The sequence below is a fragment of the Theobroma umbraticum genome, unplaced genomic scaffold (assembly GCF_002168275.2).
Source record: "Theobroma umbraticum cultivar Fairchild unplaced genomic scaffold, ASM216827v3 scaffold_4.1, whole genome shotgun sequence".
Classification (NCBI taxonomy): Eukaryota; Viridiplantae; Streptophyta; class Magnoliopsida; order Malvales; family Malvaceae; genus Theobroma; species Theobroma umbraticum.
In genome coordinates this window covers 6,670,619-6,675,465 of record NW_018397258.1, presented here as the reverse complement: position 1 = coordinate 6,675,465, position 4,847 = coordinate 6,670,619, and positions in this window count along the sequence as shown.

Here is a 4,847-nt window from a genome sequence, read left to right as displayed (position 1 = left end):
TCCTCTTTTTTGGTTCTAGAACTCTTACTATAGCTTGAGATATTCAAACCCTTACATAATTAAGATTTGACTTTCTTCCTTTCCATAGCTCATAAGTTATGGTTTTACTTCTTTTGTTTGGGATTTTATTTAGTATATGGTAAGCCGTTAATAAGGTTTTGCCTCAAAATCTTCTTCCTAAACCTGAATTAGAAAGCAAAGTATTTACTATTTTCGTAAGAACTCGATTTTTATGTTCCGTTACACCATTTTGTTTTAGTGCATATAAAGCAGTAATCTCATGAATAATACTAGTGGACTCAAAATACTTAGGATCATAACATTCACTTTCTTTATAACTTCATAAACATTTGATAAACAATTCACAATGCAATTCAATTTCTTTTTTATAAGTTATAAATTTCTCCGCTACTTTATCTTTAACATACAATAAGTAAATATAACAATATCTAGAGAAGTCATCTATAAATGGTACAAAATATTTCTTTCTACCAATAGATGGAGTTCTATGTATGTCACAAACATCGGAATGTATTAACACAAGCAATTTGAAGTTTTTCTCTACTTTAAGAAATGAGCTTTTTGTGATTTTAGTAACCATACATATCTCACATATATCATTATTTCCATCAATATTAGGTATCAACTCTAATTTAGTCAATCATGCATTATTTTATAATGGACAGGACCTAATCTATTATGCCGTAAATTAGACAATGCTACTTTACTATCATAAACATTAAATAGGCATCAATATTAGTAGAACTAGTAGCATTCTTTTTAATATTAAGCTTAAACGTGTCTTCACATAAATATCTACTTCCTACATATTATCCTTTTTTTTTTTGTAAAGATGAACTTATCTACCTCAAATATTAATTTGAAACCATGCTTATTTAGCAAGCCCCTTAACACAAGATTCTTTTTAACTTTTGATACATAATAGACATTATTTAGTTTAAATATTTTTTCAAAAGCAAACATAAGTTCCATGGTGCTTTTTTCTTTCACTTATGTAGTGGAGGAATTTCCCGTGTACAACACGATTCCATCTTAACCACTTCCAAGGACTCGAAAAAACTCTTATCCTTACAAACATGCTTATTTATACCGATGTTAATCCATCACGCTCTATCATCTTGGAGAAGATCAATCTCGAAAATCATAGCAACAAACTTATTGTTGTTCACATCTTGTGTCTTGTATTTCAAAAGTCTACATTCTATCTTGAATCGTCCAAAACATGGACCTTTTTTGTTCTTTTTGATCTTATGACTTTTGCCATTCATAACGGAATATTTTCCTTTATTGTACGAAACTAGCTGGTTTGATGATTTATGTTCCATCATATGGACCTTTGAAGTCTCAAGATTTTGTCCATTCTAACCATTTTCTTTTTCATCTTGCCTGACTTCTTCTTGTTTGCGATAATCTTCTTCTATTTGAAGATGATTACTAAGGTCCTCAATAAACATCTCTTATTTCTTATGTTTTAGCTTTTCTTAATGCCTCTCCATGAGGGGAAAATTTATCAATTGTAGAAGACACCACAATCGCTTTATCTATGTTAATATTATATTGCCTAAACCTATTAAGCATGCATTCAAGCTCATAAAATTGATTCATAACAAAATGATCATCTATGCATGTGACAAAACACTTTTTTCCAACCGATATGCATTTATTATGTATCACACACAATATTATTCATATCATGTAAGGAAAGAAAACTTATCTTATAATCTGATGTAGAATCATTTTCCACAAACGAATTCAGTCTATAGATTTTTCTTTGTTAACATAAAACCGATCTAACTTTTGCTAGTGAATAAAGTTTCTTCCTTCAAAGTGATCTAGCTTGACAATGCTGGTAGCAATCTCTTTTAATGAAGTTATTTTGAATTCCAATTCCACAAAAAATAAGTCTTAAAATTGTTGGTGTAAATAGGGTTTAGATGAAATTTAAGAAACTAAAAAAATTGACTTCAATTTTTCCATTTTTCCACAAATGAATTCAGTCTATAGTTTTGGTGTGTCAAAATGGTTGATAATAAGCCTTTTATATAGGCTTTCAAGTATTTCTTTTTCAAGGACATAGTCCTTTCATTAAGTCACCACTTTGTCCAAAAAGACATTTTTACTTTTTACAATACATAATATTTGGATAAAGGTATTATTTCAACAATCACCTTATGAAAGAATAACCATTTATTGCATGAAACATAATTTTTGAGCTATAATTTGAAATGATAACTTTTCATATTTAAACTTTTGAGTTGTGATATTTTTCAATTTGTATCATAATTTTTAGATGTCATTTTACCAAGAGATATAATCATTCATATGAAAAACCTACTTATAATCTAATAGTTACATCATGTCACTTTATGTCATATAACTTTTAAGTTAAGATAGCTTTTCATTATGTGACATAATCTTTTGACTTTAAAAATACACCTGCAATCATCAATGAGGAACTAATAAAAAAATCAATTACATGCAACCTAAAATCCCTAAATCGGAAAACATTAAAAAAAACAAAAATAGACCAAAAAAAAATGAAAGAAGGAAACCCAACAACCAATTTCTATGAATTGAAACTAAACAAAAGAACACCATAAATAGACAAACTCTATATTATTAAGCTATTTATTAAAGAATATGTTTTTTAATTAATGAATTAATATAAATAAATGTATATTTTATTTAAAAATCTATATTTTGAAGTAAACGTAAACAGACAAAATCATCTTCAACATCTTCTAAAAAACCCAAAATCTCATCAATAAAAGCAATCAAACAAACACCCTCAATAAATAACAAACTACCACACATGTCCCGTGAACAATTCAATTCGTATCAAGTCACTATGTGTCAAAAAATTAGGCTATACATGTGTTAACCAATTAGCCTATTTGGGGACAACTTTTAATGTATGCAGATGTAGATTGTGTGCAAGGAAAATATAGATTTTCGCAACTACTAATTAGAGTATTAGACCATAATTTTTTAATCCATTAGTAAAAGGAGAAAAGAAAAAAAATCTACAAACTTATTTTTCATGGTTTCATGATGGAACTAATGACATTCTTTCTAATATATACATTATATAAAATGAGCTATTATAAACTCTAAATCAAGTATTTAATTTAAAATCAATTGGTCATGGATAATAAATTAAAAAAATAAATAATAAATATAATTTTAAAGTCTATTCTTTTTTGGTGTTGATATTAAGACATTGATTTCGAAATTAATTTCTAACGATATCATGATTGATGCTATCATGTAATAAATAATATATTAAGACATGTTGGTATCATGTAAAATAAAATTAGTTGATGTTTTCCTTGTTGGAGATTTTAGTTTAAGTGGGTTGAAATATGAGATTCAAAGGTGTTGAGAAATTATTCGTGTCAATGGATTTGATGATACTGACTTATTTGGTGAATGGTGAAGATGAATTTGTTCTTTGATTGCAAAGAGCACAAGACAAAATTGTTTGACATATTTGAAGATGAACCAATTGCATATGTGAAGATGAATACCAATTTGATAGCAAGAGGAAAATCTTACATGATTCACTCGCATTGACAATAATTGTTTTGAAAATTCTTAATATTGATGGAATTGGTTTGTGGATTATGACCAAATAATTTGGTTTACAGGGAGCAATTATGAAATTAAATGAAATTTTATTCTTTTTGTATTTCTTTTGACTCATATATGTAATGTCTTGATTTGATTTTTTTATCAAAATTTTCAAATTTGACTCAAATTAATAAAGATACATTTAAAAACTAATTTATTAAAAAATTTTAATGGATATTTTTAAAATTCTAATAAAGGAAAATAGAACCAAAAATTAATTAAAAAATAAATTAAGACATTATATGTAGAACGGAAAGAGAGTAGGCTAGTTGTCATTATTTTATTGGTAATTTGTAAATTAGTTTGTATAAAAGGTTTATATGTGCTATCATTTAGAATCTGAAAGGTATGTTTGGTTTGCAATATGGAATAAAAGAGGAATAAAATGACTATTTTGTGAAAATAAAATAAGTCAATAATAACTATTATATAGTTTGGTTCAAGAAAACGTAATAAGAAAAGAATTGTTGTTATAATTTATTTCAATGTTTGGTTAGTAAATATAACTTTGTGATAGTAAAGGAATATATCATAAAAAATAAAAATACACTTATTATAATATGTAATTTTTAATTTAAAATATTTATTATAAATTGTTATTTAAAATTTTAATATAATTATTTATTTTAATTTTTAGAATATTAACAATTTATATTTCATTTAAAATATTAATAATTTATTTTTAAAAAATTAATATCATTATTTTATTTTATTATTTATTTTTAAAATATATATAATTGTAATTATAATTATAATCTAGCAAGGGCGCATCAGATCCCACGCTTCCATGATGCAATTTGACTGAGGATCACTAAATCGATGCTTCCTGTAGCCAAATTCGTCTGTGAAGGCATCGGTGCTGCCCAGCACCACCACCCATCGTTGCGTTTTGCTGTCCTTCGTGGTAAACCAAATTTAGCAAGAAAAGGAGAGAGATAAATGGGTAGGCAAAGAAAGAAATTAGGTAAATGGGTAGAGAGAGAAAGATTATGGAGGAGAGAACAAAAAAATCAAACAAAGAGCAAGAAGGGAAAAAATAATAGGAAAAAGATACACACCAATAATCTTTTATTAATTTATTATAATGATACATTTTATTTTCACTTATTTCATTAAAATGAATAACATATAATATTTATTTTTATTGTATCTTTCTTTTTTAAATATGAATATTTTTCAAAAAAACCTATAATTTG